Here is a 22,251-nt window from a genome sequence, read left to right on the forward strand (position 1 = left end):
GGTACTTATATTAGCTTTTTTTTTTTTATGACTATTTTTCTGAGTGTGTATTAGGAAAAAAAGTGTATCAAATTCATGTGTTTCCAGTAAACTTTTATTCTTATAATTTCACTATTCACCTTTAGTCTTAAGACTATATTCACTTGTTCATTTAGAAACCTTTAATAGTTGTGTGTTTATGTTAATGTGTCTTATTAAAGTAGAAGTAAAATAAAGTAGATCATATATCAAACTCATGACCTTTGGCTTTGATATTATTTCCTTTTTTTTTTTAATTTTTATTTATTTATGATAGTCACACACACAGAGAGAGAGAGAGGCAGAGACATAGGCAGAGGGAGAAGCAGGCTCCATGCACCGGGAGCCGGATGTGGGATTCGATGCTGGGTCTCCAGGATCACGCCCCGGGCCAAAGGCAGGCGCTAAACCGCTGCGCCACCCAGGGATCCGATATTATTTCCTTTAAAAAATGTTCTTTAAGTAAAAATAGCAATTGATTTAAATGAAAATTTCAAATAAAAATAGTAAAGGTATTGAAAAGTCCACTCCAGGCGCACCTGGGTGGCTCAGTGGTTGAGTGTCTGTCTTTGACTCAGGTTGTGATCCCAGGGTTCTGGGATCGAGTCCCGCATCAGGCTCCTCGTAGGGAGCCTGCTTCTCCCTCTATGTCTCTGCCTCTCTCTCTCTGTGTCTCTCATGAATAAACAAATAAAATCTTTATTTAAAAAAAAAAAAAGGAAAAGAAAAGGCCACTCCAGTGATCTAGAATGGGAGCAGATCTCTTGCCCATGACCATGTGGTCTCCTGGAGACAACGGAAAAGGTGGAGGACAGAGGCAGCCAGACCTTAAGGACATTGAAGGCTGTCCTGGTCCCAGCTTTCTCCATACCTACCACCTGTCCATTCCCTTTATCCTCCCCAACAGCCAGAGTGCCCTTTGAAAAATGTAAGCCACATTCTTTTCCTCTCTTGTGAACCCCTCCAATGGCTTCCAATTGCATTTAAGGGAAAGAAAACTCTTCTCCAGGGCTGAGATGGCCCTATATAACCCAGCCTGTTCCAACCTATTTTCTCTCTTCATTCACTGGCCGTTAGGTGGATATTATGTGGCTGTCATTGCTAATCCTGCCTCAGGGTCTTTGCACATGCTATTTCTGCTGCTTAGGCCGTTCTTTTTTTAGATCTTCATATAGATGTCTCTTTCTCAGCTACCTCCCCAGAGAAGCCCACTTTCCCCTACCCTCTACAACTAAAAGAAGGGCTTGCAATCACTTCACACTGGTTCATTGATAAACAGCACCTCTACTACTACCTACATTTTTTTCCTTTCCTTTAAAAAAAAAAAAATTGTGTCATTTTTGTTCCATTAGAGCAAAAATCCTGTCTTGCCACTGCTGTGTCCCCAGAATAGTGGCTGGCACATAATAGGTGCTTAATAAGGATTTATTGGACACATGCAAGTAGAGTGGCGGCTGAAAGGGCAGTGGAATGGGTTTAATCAATCTCATGGATCCACAACTGGGAAGCGAGCTTCTCCAAAAACAGCTGAGAGGTTTGAGGTTCTCCAGCGGAACAGTCCAGGCAGCTGAAACCGAAAATGCAGATGGAATTAGTCACCCTTGGAGCCTGGTAACGCTGGCACCAAATGTATTCCCTATCCAAACACATCACAACATTGTGGGCTCTTACGTCGCCAGGGCCCCAGGTGGCAGCTCTGGCATTTGGGAGCTGGCAGCAGCTGAACAGTATGGGCATGGTGGTGGGAGCTGGGTGTTTGGAACGAGGTAGGCTGAGGGCCACTAGTAGGGTGCCTTGGCCTGCGGACAGGCAGTGGCCAGGGGAGCCTCTGAGCACAAACCTTGGGAGAAGTTGCCTTGAAAAACGAGTTCAAGGCTATTGAAAAAGAAAAAATCTGCTCATAAACTGAAACAGACCACTTGGTTGTGAAATCTATTTCCATGACATTTTGCGTGCTTGAAAGGAGAAATTTTCCCCTTTTTTGTTTTAGAACAGCTTTTTTGAAATATAACTCACATACCATATACTTTGCCCATTTAAAATGTACAGTTCAGTGGTCTTCAGTCCGTCCACAGCTTTGTAGCCACCATCACAATCAGCTTGAGAACATTTCCATCTCCCTAAAAATAAACCTCCTCCCCATTAGCAGTTATTCCCCATGCTTCCCTTCCCACCAACACTAGCCAACCACAAATACACAAATATACTTTCTGGTTCTATAGATCTCTCTCTTCATAACATAAATGGAATCATTTTTTTTAAAGATTGTATTTATTTATTCATGAGAGACACACAGAGAGAGGCAGAGACACAGGCAGAGGGAGAAGCAGGCTCCCTGTGGGGAGCCCAATGCGAGACTCGATCCCAGGACCCCGGGATCATGACCTGAGCCCAAGACAGATGCTCAACCACTGAGCCACCCAGGTGTCCCATTGAATCATCTTTTGTGACTGAGCTTCTTTCATGTAGTATATTTTCCAATTTTAGTATATGTGCTGCCGAAGCAAGCACTGTAGTATATTTTCCGAGTTCATCTATGCTGTAGGATATATCGGTACTTCATTCCTTTTTATGGCCAAATAATGTTCCAGTGTATGGATATGCCATGGTATATTCATTATATGTATTCATTCATTGTTTATGGACACATGGGTTGTTTCCATTTTTGGAGTATTACAAACAATGCTGCCATGAACAATCAACAAGTTTCATGTGGACATATGTTTTTATTTCCCTTGGTATATATCCAGGAGTGGAATCTATTTTCTTCTAAAATTAAAAAAAAAATTCCCTGAAGTCAAAATATGTATAGCATGGAGTAGGTTTAAAATGTCACTTGCATGGGATCCCTGGGTGGCTCAGCGATTTAGCGCCTGCCTTCCGCCCAAGGTGTGATTCTGGAGTCCTGGGATCAAATCCCACATCAAGCTCCCTGCATGGAACCTGCTTCTCCCTCTGCCTGTGTCTCTGCCTCTCTCTCTCTCTCTCTCTCTGTCTCTCATGAATAAATAAAATTCTTTTTTTTTTTTTTTTATAAATAAAATTCTTAAAAAAATAAAATGTCACTTGCAGCTATGATGGAACAAGTGAACATGGGGGCCTTGCACATGCTAGAAGATCAATGAATATTTTTGAAAGAATGCCCAAAATATTACTCATTCTGATATTCTCAGTGAAAAGGCCTGGATGTGGAAATGTAACAGAAGTGGGTCTTTATCCATTCATTTATTCAATAAATATAGTAGCACATAGTAGTCCATTAAATGCCATTTGAATTTCATCAGCTCTTTGGTTTCTTGGACAAAGATGAAGAAGCCCCAGTCTCTGTGTGAGGCACTCAGTCTAGAAGGGAAAACAGACAAGTAATCCCAGAACCACGACATAGGAAGGCAAACAGATCTCTTGTCTGCCCAAGACACTTCCCCTACCCCGAGTTCCTGGCGTGGGATGCTCCTTGTTCCCACGGCAGAAGCAGCAGTGCGACAAGAAGGCTCTGTCTTCAGGAGGACCTGGTTTGCCTTGAAGGACTCGTCTCTGGGGTGCCCATGGTCCTGTCCTTTTGTCTGATATCGAGGACCTATCTTCTTCTTTCATGGCCTAGAGAGCATGTTGCCTATTGCCTTGTTCTTACTTTGACCTGTTCCTGCTGTACTCCTGAGAACAGTAAGCTGTTGTGGGGAGCTTGGTTCAGAAATGAACAAAGACAGTTTCCACTAACCTGGGCTTCCAGCCTGGCCAGGCACAGGATCCACAAGCAACCCAGAGGGATAAGAGAGCCCAGAGGGAGACCCTGGTAGTGCAAGCCCCCTTGGGGCTCCTGTCAGAGAATGCACACCCTCTGTTTGGTTAGCTTGTCAGACACATTCTTATATCCGTTGCTGGTATACTTTTTGTTCTTAAGTGTTTTCATGTGTATTTTTATTTTTAGAGAAGATATTCACTTGTTCATTCATAAATATTCATTGAGTACCTACTGTGTGCCAGGTCTTCACAGGTACAGGTAGGACTTTTTCCCTTAGCCCCTGAGTGTCTCTTGGTCTAGCAAGAGACAAAGCCAAGTAAATTCCAGAGAGCCCCGAGTATGTGCTGTAGTGGGGGACCTCACAGGAGACAATATTGTTGCCATTTACCTTGCATATAATTGTCTAATTTAGAGTATATAAACACATGTATATATATATTAGTCACCTATAGATTTTGTTCTCATTGAGTTATATATAATTTTGCATGTTATTTTTGTCTTATTTGTTATATTTTTACTTCTCTTATAAAAATATTTTATAGCTTTCTACTGTATCTTTGAGTTTTTAGCAATATATTTTATCTTTTAATTGGGATGCCTGGGTGGCTCAGAAGTTGAGCATCTGCCTTTGGCCCAGTGCGTGATCCTGGAGTCCCTGGATCGAGTCCCACATTGGGCTCCCTGCATGGAGCCTGCTTCTCTCTCTGCTTATGTCTTTGCCTCTCTCTCTGTGTCTTTCATGAATAAATAAATAAAATCTTTTAAAAAATAAAAAATAAAAAAGGATTTTTTCATGATTTTAATGACAGTGCATCTTCAAGGGAAAAAATTGGAAAATACAGAAAAAAGAAATGCATAAATAAAAATTGTGCATACTTCCACACCACCCAAAGACAGGACTTGTCTACCTGTTGCAGTCTTCTAGTGTTTTTCTAGGCTGTATGTAATGTCATGTTTCTTCTCATGAAGACGTAGCTAGTTTCACATGGTGTTTAATCCTAACGATGCTATAGAGGCACAGGGGTCTGAGGATGAAGCATCTACACCTGCCTTCCCAGAGGAAGGCCTCGATTTTTTCCTTCCTTTCTGGGTCACCACCTCACCCCATCCTGGCTACTAAATTCAGGAGCCTGGGGGCATAACCCTCCAACCCCATGGCAGTGAAGGTTTCCAGGCAGGCCCTAGACTAGGGTTCTGAGGCTGTGTCCAAGGTTGGGGAATCCACATGGCTCCAGAACCAGAGCCCTTGCTCACCTGATGGGAGAGCTGGGAGAGAGCAGGTGAATTACTTGGGGGGAGGGGAGGACAGGGTCATACTTCCCCTTCCCCAGCAAAGGTCCTAAATAAGGCCCTGGAATCTGCTGTGTCAAGAGACAGCTGAGAATCCATGTGGCCCAGTGTCCTCTGCACCTGGCCCAAGACTGGTTTGTGTGGGGTGGGGGCACTGGAAAGCCAAAACCCATCACACAGCATTTTGCCACCCTCTAACCTCTCTGAGAGAGAACAGTGTGTGAAATATATGAAACATGAAACCCAGCCTGAGAAATAGAAGTCCAGGTTCTCCTTATTGAGTGGCAGTGGCCAGTTTTTCACCAAACTAGAAAAGAAAGAACAATTGTGAGAGGTTTGGTGCTATGAGTAGTCTTGCAGAACCTTCGTGATAGGCCTAGGAGGTGGCTGTCACTGCCCCCTTTCCAGCCAGGCAGATACTGAGTCTGGGAGAGGTGGGGTGACTTGTCCATGGTCACACAGGGTTGAGGTGACTCTAAGATGGGCACTGTCCACCCCTAGGCTCTCCTGCCCCAGCCCTGGGGCCATCAGGGCCCTGTATGTGGCTTCCCTCTCTCCAGGCACTAAGCATTTCATTCCCTTCCACCCTCCACCCTCCCCCTCCCCTGCACCTCCTTCCTCCATCCCCTCCCAGGCAGGAAGCATGGGCCCCTAGCCCTGGCCTTCACATATAAATATTTGTCTAGCAAATTAATAAACACAGGGAGGAGGAGGCCTGCAGAGAAAGCCAGGCTGGAGCCAAGTCCCCTACCACAGGTATCTCTAGCGTGCACAGCTGCACAGCTGCACAGCACTGTGAGTGTGTGGCGGGGGTGGGGGGCAGCTGGCGGGGGGGGGGGTGCGGGGGGGGGGCAGGGAGGGGCAGTGGTGGTAGAAGAGATGCTGGAGTGCAGTGACTTGATACACAGACTCTGGAGCTAGGCCGCCTGGGACTGAATCCCAGCTTCTCAGCTGTGTGACCTGAAGCAAGTTACTATACCTCCCTGTGCCTGTCTCCTCTGTATGGAGTCCGTACCTCCTGATGAATGCAGCACTGGTACGGGAGTCAGCACAGTGCCCAGAATGTAGCAAAAGCTTTCAGAGCAGGGACACCTGGGTGGCTCAGTGGTTGAGCGTCTGCCTTTGGCTCAGGGGATGATCCCGGGGTCCTGGGACTGAGTCCTGCATTAGGCTCCCTGCATGGAGCCTGCTTCTCCCTTTGCCTCTGTCTCTGCCTCTCTTTCTGTGTCTCTCATGAATAAATACATAAAATCTTAAAAAAAAAAAAAAAACTTTCAGAGCAAAACAAAATATTAGGGAAACCGAGTCAAGATTCCAAGGTGAAGTCACTTTCTGACGAGGAAGAGACCACTTGCACCAGGAGGATTCTCAGAGGGGGTAACATCTGAACTGTTATGGAATGCTTCTGCCTCAAACCCACCAATGACTTCTCTGCTTTCCACAGAACCAACCCAGACAAGGTTTGTTTGTTGTTTCCATGGCTCGCAAGGCTCCACGCAGTCTGGACCCATACTAACCTCTTAGTTTCACCCCCACAGACTTGCCCTGCTCACGTCTTCCCCACCACGACCTCATGACCCACCTCCCCCTCCCAACAGCGGCTCAGCCCCAAACCCAGAGCGGTCTGTGGCTCCTTCTCTCTCTCCTACCCTACAGCCTGTAACCAGGTGGCTACCCCTCTAAAATGTATCCTTCAGCTAACCACCTTTCACAGGAGCCACTGCCCTTGCCCCCGAGGCCTGGCCAGTCTCTGCAGCAGGAGCTTCCTATCTGGAGTCCCTGCTTCTAGTTGGGCCACAGGCAGCTAGAAAGATCCTTTCAAAACCCAACTCTGATAATGCCACCTCTCTGCACTCAACAACCTGATAACCTCCATCATACTTGCAGGAAAACCCCAAATCCTTGTAGCTCACCAAGCTCAGACCTCAGAGTCCAGCTCCCCTCAGCCTCCTCTCCCCTTGCCTGTTTGCTCACCTGCTTTAACCACACAGGCCTCATTGCTGTCCCCCTCAGAGCCTGTGCACCTGCCACTCCCCCCCTCCCCCTCCCCCGCCCCCGACATGTCTTCCTCCAGATGCTCCAGTGGTGGGTACTTTCCCTTCCAGATCTCTGCCCAAATATCACCTCCTTAGAGCTTCCCAGGACTTCCATCTGCAATACCCTAAACTCTCACAGGGACACCCTAATCCCATCCTCACCCCTCTCCTGCCTTAGTTTTCCTTCAGAGTGCTTATTTCCACCTGGAAATACTGTGGAATGAGGCTGGGGTTGACTCTTGGAACAAATACTTGGAGATTTAAATACCAGAAAGGGGAGCTGTGGAACCCAGAAGCAGAATTCAGTATTGGCTCTAAAGCCTCTTCCTTCTTGCTGGAAGGCAATTATACCTTCTGGAGAGGACAGTGAGGGTCAAATCCTATAGATCATATTCCAGCCTTGGCCTGAGCTGCTCTCCTGACCATCCTCTGAGCCAGGAGGGTGTGGACTCAGGATCTGAGGCCAAGGAGGAACTCGCAGCGTCACACCCTCTGGAATGCTGTGGCTGCGATTAACTTGCTCCAGATTTGCACAGTTCCCGTCAGAACATGAAACCAGAGGAAAAAACCCATGAGGCCCAGATTGATCAGCACAGAACTTAGCAACAGCACAACAAGCTATAGCCAGCCCACTTGTGCAGCGAGGGGCTTTCCACCAGGCCCAGCACTTGGGAACTCCGAGCCGGCTCTATTGCTCCTGGCTGGCTCATAGGGCCCCAAGGTCCACCCTACTGACTGTCGGGGTGGTGGAGCTGGGCCTTGTGCTGGAACCACAAGGACTCCCAGAAATGGCTTACAGTCCCTTGGGGGAGCCTGAGAAGGGAATGCTGCTGGCTGTCCCCAGCCTTGGCCACATCGGGCCCCCTGGTTCCCTCTGCTGGTTGGTGGGCTCCCCAGGTCCATGCGTTTGCCAGGAGCTGACAAGAGCATGGGGACTTCAGAGATTCAGAAACATCCAATCATCCCAGCATTCCTCGGTGAGTCACGGCCTCGCGTCTTCACCATCACATCTGTCCAGCAAGGAACTTGGCCGGCTCCTAACCCAGTTTCTCAGTTCCTCCTGCCTCCAACGGGCCAGCTGCATACTCACGGGGCCGGCAGGACTGTATCATAAAATATCTCAGGCATATGGAAAAGGTCATAAAATCATATTGCAGACAAAATTCCTATTATTTTTATTAACTAATTATTTTTTAAAGATTATATTTCTTTATTTGAGAGACAGAGAGAGAGAGAGCACAAGTGGAGGGAGGGGCAGAAGGAGAAGCAGACTCCCCACTGAGCAGGGTTAGGGTGCAGGGCTTAGCCCTGGGATCATGACCTGAGCTGAAGGCAGACACTTAGCCGCCTGACCTCCCAGGTGCCCCCTCACTCCTGTTTAACTCAATGACTCACTTTATTTGCTTCCATCTTTCTCCTCCCCTCTAAAAAGAGAAGATATTAAATGTAGGACGCCCTTGTGAGGCCAGCCATGGTAGATGGCAGTGGCGGGGATCTCCCGGCCTGGCTAGGGAGACAGCAGACCCACAGAGCTGGAGAGAGGGCTCTGAAAGGGAGAATACTGCCATATTGAAGCCCATCATGTCTGTCCTGCTGACAAGAGGGTTCCTAGCAGATTCTGGACAATGGATCTGGTACATAGTAGGTGCTCAGGAAGTAGTGGTTTCCCTGATACTGTTGCATCCCATCCCCTCTCATGCAGCCTGTGAGGCAGGCAGTTTGCAAAGGGGGAGAGAGATGCCAAGAACCAGGCTTGGGGTCACTCATCTAGGAATGGGACTAGCACTATAAGCCTTATTGGGAGCAGAGAGAGGACAGCCACTGGTTCCCCTGACCCCAGGGCCCTCCCTTCCTGGGGGTGCAGGGAAGAGGGCTGTGTCCAGGGTACAGTCCTCCAAAAAGGTGCTGAAGGTAAGAACCCACTGGAGAACAGTGACTGCAGGGAAGTTGCCTTGAGTTCCCTGATGCAATCATTTGGGAAACTCGAGGCAGGGGCAGGGGCTCCTCCAGGGGTGGGGGTCTCCAGGCTCAGCCTGGTGATCCCTTTCCCTCCTGCAACCTGTCCTGGTTGATTTTTTTTTTAAGATTTTATTTATTCATGAGGGGTACAGAGAGAGAGGCAGAGATATAGGCAGAGGGAGAGAGAGAAGCAAGCTCCCTGCAGGACTCAATTCCAGGACCCCAGGATCACAACCTGAGCTGAAGGTGGACGCTCAATCACTGAGCCACCCAGGCACCCCTGCCCTGGTTGAATCTGCTCATGACCTTGCTGCAGTGGTGGGGTGTTTAGAGCAGACTCTGCAGCTGAGGGTCCCCAGGTGATGTGAGTGAGAAGATCCAGAACCTAGGAATGCAACAACCCCCACACCTATGTACCTGACTCATGGGCTCTGACTTTAGTGGCTGTGCAACTTATTAAGGATTAGGATCCAGTCTGGTCCTCCGAGGACCTCACCTTAGGCCTCCATCTCAAAGGTGAGGCAGTGCTAGGGGGCCCCTCTGGAGCCCCAAGTCTCAAGGATAGAGTCCTTGCCCCAGCAGCGACTAGCCATGTGGCCTTGTGTGGGTAGTCACCTCCCCCCAACCAATTTCCCCCGCTCTGTCTCAGTGCTTCATCATCTGTGAGCTGTGAGAAGTGATCAATGTGGCAGATTCCCAGTACCACATACATGACCGTCTGTTCCAGTAAATATGTGGGTGCTTCTGCCCCCCTCTGTGTGTTCTAAAGCAGCTTTTTTTCAAAGCGGGGTTCTCGACACTGCCAGCAGCAGTGTCACCTGGGAACCTGTTGGAAATGAAAATTCCCCGGCCCCACCCCAGACCTACTGAATTAGGAACTCCGGGGTGGGACCCAGCGGCCTGGTTTAGTTTAACAAGCCCTCTGGAGGATTCTGGTGCCTGCCTGTGTCTGGGAATCACTTTCTCAGGGCATCAACCTGACTGTGTCATGTTCTTGCTCCAGACCCTTCCATGGCTCCCCATGGCCTTCTGGATAAAGTCCAATGAATCTAACCAGTGGTTGAAGCCCTTGCCTTGATGGGCCTGACTGATGTGACGTGGCCTATTTCCCCAATCCGATGGCAGGCTGCTGGAGGGCAGTGACGGTGACTCATGCATCAGTCCTGTGTGCCTGGCCCCCAGCTGGGCTGGCGGACTTCACAGAAGGCGGGAGAGAATGATGGCTGTGCTGACTGCATGTGTGGCTCCTTTTGGCGGTCTGAGGTTCAGATGCTGGCCTTTACTCTATTGCTGGGTGAACCGGGCACATTGCTTCCCCAGATGGAGCCTCAGTGCCCTCATCTACCAAATGGGCATAATAATAGTGTCTGCTTAGGTTACTGTGAGGATTAAGTATGATTGCCTGTGCAAAGTGCTCAGCCTGGTGCCTGGCAGATGCCTTAGAGAATCAAGGCTTTGCAATCCTTTATCCCAAAATTTCGGCCAGAGGTTTTAGAATTCTGAGTTTTTCAGATTTTAGAAAGGGAAATGTACCATATACAACACAACACAGCCAATTGGTGGTGGTAGTAGTATTTCTATTTAAAAAACCAACAGCACTGATGTTTCTGTACCAAAATGTATAAATATGCAAAGTAACTGCAGATGATAAAGACTATCAATAAATACCTTCTCATCAGTTCAAGTCATGATGAGGCTCTTGGACTTTTCCAGAAGGGAGCCATCGAAAGGCTTAGAGCACAGGAGCAATACGGTCAGGTTGATGGCCTAAAACAGCAGTGCCCAAGCATGGGTGTTCATCAGAATCTCCCGTAGGGCTTGGTAACCCCAGCGCTGAACTCCATAGACAGTCATTTGGACCTTCTGGCAGCCAGTCAGGAAGGTGTGGTCATTTTACAGAACACTGAGGCTCAGGGAGATGAAATTCCTTGCCTGGGGCCCCTCAGCTAAGTGGCAGGGGTGGGGGAAGGGGATTGGGACTTGCCAAATGAGTTTCGGGGTCAAATTTACAAAAATAATTTGGTTTTCTTTTTTTTTTTTTTAATTAATTCTTTCTTTATTCATGAGAGACACAGAGAGAGAGAGGCAGAGACACAGGCAGAGGGAGAAGCAGGCTCCATGCAGGGAGCTCGATGTGGGACTCAATCCCAGGACCCCAGGATCACAACCTGAGCCAAAGGCAGAGGCCCAACCACTGAGCCATCCAGGTGCCTTTTGGTTTTCAAGGATGAACTGCCCTTGTGCCAGCTTCAATAAGAAGCCTATGACAGAGTGGAAGAACATAGGCTTCAGGATTCAAACTGGTTCCACAATTTCCTAGTTGTTTCATCTCAGCCAAGTGATCTTGCCTTGCTGAGCCTCAGTCTCCCCAACTGTAGATTGACATTTGTACTTGTTCTTTGGCAGGGTTGAGGGAGGAAGGGCTGGCATGAAGTGTGCTTGGCACTGCAGCACCAGGGCTGGCTCTGCTCTCCTCTGGGGTGTCAGGCTGAGTCCCAGAATTCCCCAGGCCCCACCCCCAGCCCACACCACAACGTGCCTGGGCCTGGGCCCTGAACAAGGAGGAGCCCTTCCAGCCTGGGTTGCCCAAATATTGTGGAGGCCTGTTGGTGCCTCTCCATGGTGACGGCACCCCAAGTGGGCTGTGCTCAGGCACCCACAGGTGCTGTCCCATCCCTGGGACACTGCAGGAAACAGGCTGGCTCCCACTGGCTGGCGTGGGCCAATCCCATCTAAGCGACCCTACAGGAGCAGCAAGGCCTCAGCACTCACGCCTTCCCAGGATCCAGCAAATGGGTGCTCATTAAGCCCAAGTCTGTATGCTCTAACACTTCGCTGTCCGGCCAGCCTTCCTTGAAAGTAGTTGCATTTCCAATCCAGGCACTATCTCTTTTCTTTCTCTTGAAAACTCTCAAGGTTTGACATTTGCCAAGCACCACAGCAGGTTGGGGAACTCAAAGTTCCAAAGCCAGAGGCCGGGGTTCAAATCCCAGCTCGGCAGATGACCAGCAGTGTGATCTCAGGCATGTTACTTGACTTGGGCACCTTCATTTCCTAATCTGTAAAGGAACTGACCTTCTAGAGGCTTGTCCTTTTAGGTGCTTAGATCAAAGCCTCAGAAACATCTTGGATTCTGCTCTCTCATGCCCACATCTGATCTGTCAGGAAGTCCAGTAGGCTCTACCTGCAGATATACCCAGATATCCAGAATCCAAAGACCTGTTTCCCTCTCCAGCTCTACCTCACTGCTCAGAGCCATGGTATCTCACAACCCCCTGTTCTTTCTGCTTCTCACGCTGGTTGCCCTGCAACCAAAGGGAAAACCGAGGTCCTTCCAGTGGCCCACAGGTCCACAGCAAGTGGCCTCATCTCCCCTGTCTGCTCTGCCTCCTGCCTGCCCCTTGCTCACTCTGCTGGCCACACTGGGATCCCTTGAACATGCTGGGCACACTCCTGCCCTGATGACTTGCCCTGGCCCTTCTCTCTGTCTGGAATGCTCTTCTCCAGATACAGGCCTGGCTTGCTTTCTCACCTTCTTTGGGTCTTTGCCTAAATGTCGTCTTACCTGACTCCAATATTTAAAGGGCAGCCCACCCTTCCCCCTGATCCTCTGTATACCCCTCCTGCTTTATTTTTCCTCGTGGCCCTAATCACTAATGCATTTTCTATTTTACTTTAATTGCTGGTAACTCCTTCTACTAGAATGTAAACTGCAGAGGGCAGGGAATTTTGTGTCTTTTGTTCTTAGCTTTATCTCCTGAACCTAGAATGGCATGAGGCCCACGGTAAATATCTAACTAATGTTGTCGAAAGAAAGAATAATGCAAACCATGGGTTTGTTGTGAGGATTAAACGTGTTTAATGCAAAGTAGTTTGAGGGAAGCACTCAATATGGGTTTTCTGCTGTTGGGGCTGCAGATAGAGCTCAGCTCCAGAGAGCTCAGAGTGCAGTGGAAGGAGAGGCCAGTTCCACCCCTGCCAGAAGGATGTCCCGAAGAAGGCTCAACACCACATGCTGACTCCAGGACTGTGAAAGGGCCCCTGGGTGCCCTGGAAAAACTGAGCAGCCAGGTGAGCAGGTGTGGGGTGGCGGAGGAGCCCAAATGAGGCCAGGCTGTCTGCAGCTCTGTGTCATGAAGCACCTGGAATGCCAGGCCAAGGAAACGGAGCTGTGTCAGGAAGGCTTTGAGTGGGGGTGGGGCTGGGTGGGGAAAGGGTGTGAAGACTCGGAAAACCAAGACCTGTGCCCTTCGAGGTCTTAAAGGTGAAGGTCATGACCTTGAATCAGAAGCTCTGTTGCAGCAGCAGGGGGGGCTACCAAGCACCTGAGCCCTCTCTAAAAGGACAGTCTCCTTTCTGGCCCCGATGGTGAGGGGGCCTTTACGCAGAGCAAGAGAGCTCCTCCAGTGACTCTGCCCTGTGCTAGCCCAGCATTAGAGAGGAAGCAAGGAGCCCATCTCTGGCAGTCTCCCAGCAAAATTCCCAGCATGCTAGGGAGAAAGGGAGAGTGGCTGGACTATGTGGCTCCCTGACCTGCAGGAGGGGCACAGACAGGTTCCCAGTGAGGGGCAGTGAGGTGGCTGTATGTGCTGGAGGCCTCTGGGCAGAGAGCTTCTTCACCAGTTCCTCCAATATGAGCTCAGTGAGCACCTACTATAGGGCAGGACCATGTCGGGGACTGGACGTGCAGAGGACAAAGTATAAACCAGGCCCCTGCCCCTTAGGGGCTAACAGTCTAGCGCAGGAGGCAGGAAATCCATGAGGAGCAGACCCATGATACTGAGTTGCAAATGTGAGACCTGCTCTGAAGGGAATTTGCCTTTTGCAGAAGAGATCAATGTGGCTTGGAGGCTAAGGAGAAGGCCTCTCGGAGAAGATGCCATTTGAGCCAATATCTGCAGGGTTAGCAGACTGTCTTCGTGCAGAGAGTGAGAGGAAGAGGGAAGGACTGGCCACTTCCAGTCTACTGATATTCAAGATGATGTTGGGTTTTCCAGGGCTGGTCAGAATCTGCATTTGGGGAATCCACTTTTAGCAGCAAAATTGTAATAAGTGATGCCCAATGTTATGCTCACTGTGGTCTCCTGTACCTTTCAAAAAACAATGTTTTAGGGATCCCTGGGTGGCTCAGCAGTTTAGTGCCTGCCTTCAGCCCAGGGCATGATCCTGGAGACCCGAGATCGAGTCCCATGTCAGCTCCTTGCATGGAGCCTGCTTCTCCCTTTGCCTGTGTCTCTGCGTCTCTCTCTGTGTGTCTCTCATGAATAAATAAGTAAAATCTTAAAAAAAAAAAAAAAAAGACAATGTTTATCACCTTTTCCACCTTGATATAGGGAAAAAGGGTCTGGTTAAGCAAGGATTCAAGAGGCAGAGAGGTAGAGTCACTGTCTCCTTTGGAGGTGGGAATAATCTTATCAAAGAAGAGAGGGAAAATCAGTTAAAGTATTTCATTCATTCAAATACTTTGTGAGCACCTCCTATGTACCAGGCATTTGTTCTAGTGCAGGGCATTTAGCTGTGAATAGCATGAAGTCCATACCTTCCAAAGTTTATAGTCTAGCAAGAGACAGAGAATAAGTAAGTGCATAAGAGAGATGATAATTGCTATGAAACAACTAAGGCCAGGACAGGAGGGAAAATACATAGAATTAAAGAGAAAATTCTTTAAAAAGGCACAACAATCATAAATGTGTAGGCACCTAAAAGCAAAGCTTCTACATATGTAAAAGGAGAAATTTACAAATCCATAATTAACTGGGGATATTTTTACTCCATTTCTGTCAATCAAAGGAGAGAGGATCTAGATTATCTTAGCATCAAAATATAGGATCTTCATTTTATATAAATACATATACATATGTATACCCCAGCAGAGGCTAGGGGACTTCCTCTTACACAGTGTGGTACTAAATCTCATGGTATTTGGGCAGTTGTCCCCTAACAGCCCTTGGAGATGACATATTAATGCCAGCTCACTTCTTACAACAAAATGATGAATTTGGAATTGCCATGTCCAACTCTAAAATAAAAAAAGAAAGAAAGAAAGAAAAAGAATTTTATGGTCCAAAATGTCAAAAATGACAAGATTGAGAAATCCTGCTCTAAATCAACCAATGGTAAACATTTGACTCATTTACTTTAATCTCTATTTTTTTCTTCTCTTTCTCCTTCTTGTACTTTTTCTTCTTCTTGCCCTCCTCCTTCTCATTTCTCTCCTTTTGCTTAACTCTTTCAGAGTTAAGTTGTAGACATCAGGACTCTTTGTCTCTACATACTTCAGTGCCCCCTGCATAACCACAATACACACTTGATGCAAGGCAATTACCTCATACACGGTTTATACTCAGACGTTGCTAACTGTCCCAGTAATATCCTTGACTGTATTTCTTTTTGTCACTGGAATCCAGCCCAGAGTAGGGTCTATATCCAGTTGTCCTGTTCCTTTGCCCTCCTTCAATCTGGAACAGTTAGTTCTCAGCTTGCATGACCTTGACATTTCTGCAGCATCCACGCCCACTGTTTTGTAGCACAGCCTTGTCCTTCAGTGTGGGTCTGTCAGGTTGTTTCCTCATAATCAGATCCAGGTCCTGCATTTTTGGCAAGGACTCCCGACAGCGTTGCTGAGTCCTCCGGTGAATCACACTGGGATGCATGTGATGTCTGATGGTCCCAACCGATCTCTTGGCTAAGCTGGTGTCTGCCAGACTTCTCCCCTGCAAAGGTTCGCTTTCACCTTTTGGGATTACTAAGTACTAGGGAGGCTGATGTTTGGAGACTGTGTCTATATCCTGCCCACCCCCAGCAAACTACCCCCTGTGATGATTCTTACCTAAATCCATTTTTACTCTTATGGAGCTAAATGATTTCCTCACTCCATTGTTCCTTGATGATTCTGACCCAATGATTTGCCAGCATCCATTGATGATAAATGGATTCATTTTTACCACAGTGGTTGTCAGTTGATGATTTTATGAATCCATCATTCCCTCTTCACTGAGTAGTTGGCATTCTTCTGTAAGGAAGAGCTTTCCCTCCCCCCCCCCTCCTTCCTTCCTTTCTCTTTTCTTTGTATTTATCAGGGTGAATTCATGGACTCTTTTTTATTCAATATGTCATAATCCCTTGCCATCATTATTCAATGCTCAATTGTCTCCTATAAGTCAATACTCAAATTGTTCCATGGTTGGCAGCAGTGGCCTCTTCAGTCTGGCTCCTGCACCCTTCTGGTGCATCTCCATCATTCTTTGGTCATTTCTGTACCTTCTGCCAAAACTTGATGTTCCAGGCTCATCTTGTATTTTTCCTGTTTCAGCCTTGGAACCATCCATTTCCCCAAATTGCCCTGGCTTCTTTTTGTTGAAGAATGATATTTATAAGCCAAGGTTTGTGTGCTGGGTGGGCTCTTTGTTATTGGGCTGTCATTGATTTGGGACCCCTTCAACAGAAAGAACTAGAAATCAACATTCATTTGTGTTTTCATATTTTTACATTGTGAGCTCATACTTTTACTTCAAATTCCAGTCCAACACCACAGGCTTCTTTCTCATCATCTTCCTCCCATATTTGCACCTCCCCTGCTGACAACCCTAGCACCCCTATGGTAATTAACGTATTTGCTCAGTGTGACAATAACTGCAAAACTGCTTCAGACCTAGTGAGCAACAGGAAACCCTATTAAGTAAAGTTCAGGCTGTCTTTCCATTTTGATTGCTTTTAGGCTGAGGGGAGCATAGTCTCTCAGCTGTGTTAAGAGGTTGCTTGGATTTGTTCTTTGTCCTCTCTCCGTAGTACCATGCTATCATGGGGATATGATCTCAGTTTGTTATAGTCAGATTACTTTGCTTTGATTTGAATTTAATTTTAGGTTTTGCCCATTCTTACTGATTTAATTTAACACCTTGCTTAATTCCTCTCTGCCTCCACTTCCTGCGATGTTGGACAATGTCCTGAGCTGGTGCTGGTGGTGCGGGTGGTGCTGCTGGGAGCTCCTTGTGCTACAGAGTTTAACCAACGTGTGGGCTGCACTCTACATCTTTAGCAGAGATGATTTTTTATTTCTTTCTTAAAAATATTTTATTTATTTGAGAGAGAAAGAATATGCATAAGCAGGAGGAGGGGCAGAAGGAGAGTGAGAAGCAGACTCTCCACTGATCAGAGAGCCTAATGCAGGGATGCATCCCAGGACCCTGAAGATCATGACTTGAGCTGAAGGTAGATGCATAACTGACTGAGCCACCCAGGTGCCCCTGGCAGAGATGACTTTTATACAGACTTGGCATTAAAGAGCAGAGATTGATTACATTTATTTTTATCTTTTTTTTTTTAAGATTTATTTATTCATTCATTCATGAGAGACACACACAGAGAGAGGCAGAGACTTAGGCAGAGGGAGGAGTAGGCTCCATGCAGGGAGCCTGATGTGGACTCGATCCCCATCCTGGGGACTGCAGGATCATGCCCTGAGCCATAGGCAGATGCTCAACTGCTGAGCCAGCCAGGTGTCCCGATTGACTACATTTAAATACCAAAAAATCACCTGGTGAGATATGCATTCTCTTGGATTCCCCTTCATTCTCTGCTAACTTCTGGAGGAAAGTCTCAGGGTGCTGCTACTATGGCTTTATTGCCTCTCTAGCACTTGCTGATCTCTCTTCGTCACAAGGGATGGAGGCCTCAGACGCAGAGCCTGCAGAAGGCAATGATATTTAGGTAGAAGACAACCCTGGCTTATTTATCTCCTTGTTTCTTAGAGCCAGACTGCCTGGTTTCAGGGGCAGCCTTGCTGCTTTCCGGTTGTGACCTAGGGTGAGTTACTTAAGGTTTCTGTACCTCAGTTTCCCCATCTAGATGCTTGAGATACAGTGGCACCCCACCATAGGATGGACGGGTTAATGTTAGTCATGTGCCTAGCCGAGTGCCTGGTACATGGTAAGCATCAGCTACATTCATTTTTATGACAACCTTCTGTTGATGGGAAGTGATTCTACCTTTCTGTTCGGGACAACGATGCAGCATTTCCTTTTAAGATATATTCAGGGATCCCTGGGTGGCTCAGCGGTTTAGCGCCTGCCTTCAGCCCAGAGTATGATCCTGGAGACCCGGGATCGAGTACCATGTCGGGCTCCCTGCATGGAGCCTGCTTCTCCCTCTGCCTGTGTCTCTGCCTCTCACTCTCTCTCTCTGTCTCTCATGAATAAATAAATAAAATCTTTAAATTTTTTTTAAAAAGATATATTTAGTTCCGTGAGCCAATGAAAAATAAAGATTTGGTTTAAAAACCAGTGGTCCACAGATTTAGCACAAATAGCCAAGCACTGTGGGGTGACAGGCAGATCTGCAGCTGGCCTGCTGCCCCTACCCTTCAACAAAATAAGGTGCATGAAAGAGCACTGGAAGCCGTAGAGTGCTCTCTTCCCTCTCCTCTCCCTCCTCCCTCCCTTCTATCTTCCTTCCTCCCCCCCTCCCTCCTTCCACAAGTAAATAAATAAAGACTCCAGTTAGGTGCTCTGCCTGGCCCTGCAGCTCCAGAGGTGAATAAGTCCTGAAGCGTCCTCCTGGAATTCACAGTCTAGTTGGAGAGGCAGACGAGTAACGAGGTAATTATGACGGTGCCGTAATTGCCCTGATGGTAGATCTCAGCATAGCATGTAATTGGAGCAGAGAGGGGTGGGATTGCCTCACACTGCAGAGGTGCGGGTGGGTCAGAGAGGGTTGCTGAGGCACAACGAGATCTCGAGATCTCGAACACTGAGTAGGAACTATTTGGGTAAAGATTGGGAAGGTGTTTCCCACGGAGAACTCCACCCATGTAAGGTTGTGCGGCCTTAGAGAGCAAGCAGGGTGTGTTTGCTCAGAAAAATGCAAGTGCGTCGGGCTTGTGGGGTTGTGGGGTTGTGGGGTGCGGGGAGCAGGGCTTAGGTTAAGGCACAAGGCGGGGGTGGGGGGTGGGGGGGTGCAGTTTGCAGGGGTCAGTGATGAAGGAACCAGAAGGCCAAGTCAGAATCCTGGGCTTGATCCTATACTACCCTGAAGCCCCTGCAAGAGCGAAGTACAGCATGACTTGGCACACTGCATTTGGGGAGGGTCATTCAGATGCTGGGCAGTCAGCTTGGAGGGGCAGGCCTGGAGTCTGCACTTGGGGAGTCTCTCAAGCCTGACCCCACAGTCCCCATACCCCAAGCCTCTTCCCCCTCCAGGGAAATTTGGACCCACTCCCTCCTGAGCCATTTGTGAGCCTGGCTCTCAAGAGAGAGGCCCCATCCAGCAAGTTAAAGCAAAGACTGGGTCACCCTGATCCAGTACCCTAACCCAGCTCTGCCATTCTCTGGCTGGGTGGTCTTAAACAAGTTTCTTCCCCTCCAGAAGTCACTTTCTTCATTGGCACCATGGGCAGAATCCCACCTGCTTCAAGGGCCACAGTGAGGCTTAGTCATGGAACTATAAGTGAGAGTCCTTCATGCCTTGTATAGGGCCATGTCTGTGTATGGGGTGGGTGTTTGCTCCCAGTTTCTCAAACTCCCATAGTGCCTGGCTGAGTCAGGGCCTTAACATGCTGGCTCCCAGCTCTAGGCTCTCCACCCTTCTTGTCCTTTCCAGTAAATGCTCTAGGTCATGTCTCAGGGTTCACTCATCAAGTCCCCTGCTGACAGCCCATCCCCGGCTCTGACACCTGCCCCTACCCTGGATAGCCCCACACTAGAGGACCCTCTTACATAAGTCATGCTGCCATCTGTACTTTGATCTCCTTCCTGAGTCACAAGGACAACAGAAGCTCAGGTCAATAGTCTTTTGTCCATAGTTCATCCATCTATCCATCCATCCATCCATCCATCCATCCATCCATTCACTTCCATTCAGCCTCCACGCATCCATTCACCTTCACTGAGTCCCTTCTCTGCCAGTCACAGAGCTAAGCTCTGAGGAGAGAGAGATGAATGAATGAGATGGATTTGTACCTGCTCTCATGCACGGTGTGTTTGTTCAGGAGAACATGAGCATATCTGGGTGAGGGAGTGCAGGGTTCAGAATTTGGGGATGGGAAGCATGAAGCTGGGAGGTCTGTAAGGGTCAGGGCTTAGGCAGGTGGGAAGATAACTGTACCAGGTAAACAAGATCATTTTAGGCTGTCACAGTATCAGGAGGGCAGGAAATGGAGCCCTCCAAGGAAAGATGGCAGAGTTTGTTGGGGGTGCTGGCAGTGGAGAAGAGCAAAGCCCCAGGGGGCATGTGGACTGGACTTGCTGATGGGGGGGGGGACCCAAGAATCTTGGTGAGCTGCAGCCAGAGAACTTGGCTGGCCCTCCAGGCGGCTCTGAGACTTCTGGGCATAGGGAACCTTCTGCCCCAGCATGGAGAGCTGGGTTCCAATCTTGGGTCTGCCACTCAAGACCTTGGACATGTTCAACACCTTGGACCTTGGACAGATCACCTTCCCTCTTGGACTCTCTTTTTATTATCTCTAGAATGGGAATCATGATAGTACTGTCCTCTTGAGTGAAAATGATAAATTCACATCAGATAACATCAAATAACTCAGCAGAGTGCTGGCACCCAGGAGATGCTAAATGAATGTTAATTTTCACAGTCCATACTCTCTTCCTTCTTCTCACCAGTGGCCATCAAGATGTCCAGGAATCCTGAAGACCCTGCTTGGCTGTGGCTCCTGCTACAGTTTCCCCATCAGTAAAATGGGATAATGACAATGCCTGGTGAATGGGTGCTTGGTCAATATTAGTGGCCACTGTGATAGCCTCAGCACCCAGATGACCCCTTAGCCTGCACCTTGCAGACCCCCTTCTGAGTCTGGCCACTGCATCAGTCCCTGACCTCGCTGCCACCTCTTGCCTCCTCCCCATGGTCTCATGGACTTTAATGCCTCAGGGTCTTTGCTCAAGCAGCTCTCTCTGCCTAGCTCACCATTCCCTCTAGCCAGCTCCCTGCTGTTCTCCTTATTCCAGGTCCTTGGGCACTCTATCACATCAGGATCTGTAAGGATCTTTCTTATTTCTTTTATTTATCTGTTTATGATCTGTCCCCCTTAGGTTGAAGGTTCTAGAGGGCATATATATCTTGCTCCCTGCTCTGATCCCAGCTCATAGTACAAGCCTGGGTGCACAGTGCATATTTGCTGAGAGAAGGAAGGAGGACAGGAAGGGAAGGAGGAGGGAAGCAGAAGAGATGAAGGAGGAGGGTGAGGGTAGCAGGATCTGTGGCTGGAGGTGAGGAGGAGTGGCTGGCGGTGGAGAGGTTGGGGAGCCCCACACCCCCTCCTCTGTTTCCTCACAGAATCCTTTTGCAGATTTCCATGGTGCCTATCACCTGAACCTGCTTCCTTGTTAATTTTTATTTTATTGTGGTAAGAGTATTTGAGATGAGATCCATCCTCTTTAACAGATTCTTAGGCACACAATATAGCGTTGTTAACTACAGGCAGTGTTGAAGAGCAGATCTCTAGAATGGACTCGTCTTGTGTGACTGAAACTTTATACCTGTTGGCGAATAACTCCTCTTCCCCCAGCCCCTGCCCCTGGCACCCACCATTCTACTGTCTGCTCCTACGAGTCCCACATCTCATGTAACTAGAATCATGCAGTATCCCTCTGTCCTGTGACTGACTTATTTTCCCTCAGCACGATGTCCTTGAGGTTCATCCGGGTTGTTCCATATGGCAGGATTTCCTCTTCTAAAGGCTAAATAATATTCTGCTGTATGTCTATACCACATTTTCTTTTTTAAAAAAAGATTTTATTTATTTATTCATGAGAGAGAGAGAGAGAGAGAGAGGCAGAGACCTAGGCAGAGGGAGAAACAGGCTCCATGCAGGAAGCCTGACGTGGGACTTGATCCCGGGTCTCCAGAATCAGGCCCTGGGCTGAAGGCGGCGCTAAACTGCTGAGCCACCTGGGCTGCCCTATACCACATTTTCTTGATCCATTCGTCTATCCGTGAACATTCAGTTGTCTCCACATCTTGGTTATTGTGACTAATGCTGCACTGAACATCAAACTGGAATTCTGCACAGCAAAGGGAACAGTGAACAGTGAAAAGGCACCCCGTGGAATGGCAGAAAATATCTATGAACCATAAGTCAGATAAGGGATATATGTCCAAAATATATAAGGAACTTCTACAACTCAATAGCAAAAAAAATAAATAGCCCTCTAAAAAATGGACTAATGACTCGAATAGACATCTCTCCAAAGAAAA

At 48.1% G+C, this 22,251-nt stretch overlaps 1 long non-coding RNA gene across 15 annotated transcripts in view; it reads left to right on the plus strand.

The window, feature by feature from the left end:
• Positions 1-18,430: 18,430 nt before the first annotated feature.
• Positions 18,431-22,251, plus strand: part of LOC144312620 (uncharacterized) — a 95,318-nt gene continuing 91,497 nt past the window's right edge. For 6 of the 15 annotated variants that reach the window (XR_013378124.1, XR_013378127.1, XR_013378121.1 and 3 more), the window contains exon 1: positions 18,435-18,641. This is a non-coding gene — a long non-coding RNA (uncharacterized LOC144312620). Of the gene's footprint in view, positions 18,642-22,251 lie in introns of all 15 variants that reach the window. The other 9 variants (XR_013378133.1, XR_013378132.1, XR_013378120.1 and 6 more) reach the window with 6 other exon arrangements.

The sequence above is a fragment of the Canis aureus genome, chromosome 4 (assembly GCF_053574225.1).
Source record: "Canis aureus isolate CA01 chromosome 4, VMU_Caureus_v.1.0, whole genome shotgun sequence".
Taxonomy (NCBI): Eukaryota; Metazoa; Chordata; class Mammalia; order Carnivora; family Canidae; genus Canis; species Canis aureus.